Below are 605 nucleotides of genomic sequence, written 5' to 3'. Positions count from 1 at the left end.
GAGGGGATCTGATTGTGACATATAAGATTATTAAAGGATTGGACACTCTGGAGGCAGGAAACATGTTTCCGCTGATGGGTGAGTGCCGAACCAGAGGACACAGCTTAAAAATACGGGGTAGACCATTTAGGACAGAGATGAGGAGAAACGTCTTCACCCAGAGAGTGGTGGCTGTGTGGAATGCTCTGCCCAGAGGGCAGTGGGGGCCCAGTCTCTGGATTCATTTAAGAAAGAGTTGGATAGAGCTCTCAAGGATAGTGGGATCATGGGTTATGGAAATAAGGCAGGAACAGGATACTGATTAAGGACGATCAGCCATGATCATATTGAATGGTGGTGCAGGCTCGAAGGGCAGAATGGCCTACTCCTGCACCCTATTGTCTATTGAAGAGCTAAGGGTGCAGGTTTAAACTTTCCAACCTTACCATTTTTTTTTGTTCCTTTATTTTGCACAGGTTGATTATTTATTTTGCAAACTTTTTTCTCTCCCCAAGAGGACTGCAAAAAGAAATGAAAAAAACCCCTTCTCGCAATTCAAGCTGGCTCGGACAGAGTCAGTTTTGCTCTCGTGGAATTGTGCAGTTTCTTTGCAACTCCCCGCTTGT

This window comes from Chiloscyllium plagiosum, unplaced genomic scaffold, assembly GCF_004010195.1.
Source record: "Chiloscyllium plagiosum isolate BGI_BamShark_2017 unplaced genomic scaffold, ASM401019v2 scaf_49006, whole genome shotgun sequence".
NCBI lineage: Eukaryota > Metazoa > Chordata > Chondrichthyes > Orectolobiformes > Hemiscylliidae > Chiloscyllium > Chiloscyllium plagiosum.
Note: the sequence above shows the minus strand (reverse complement) of the source record.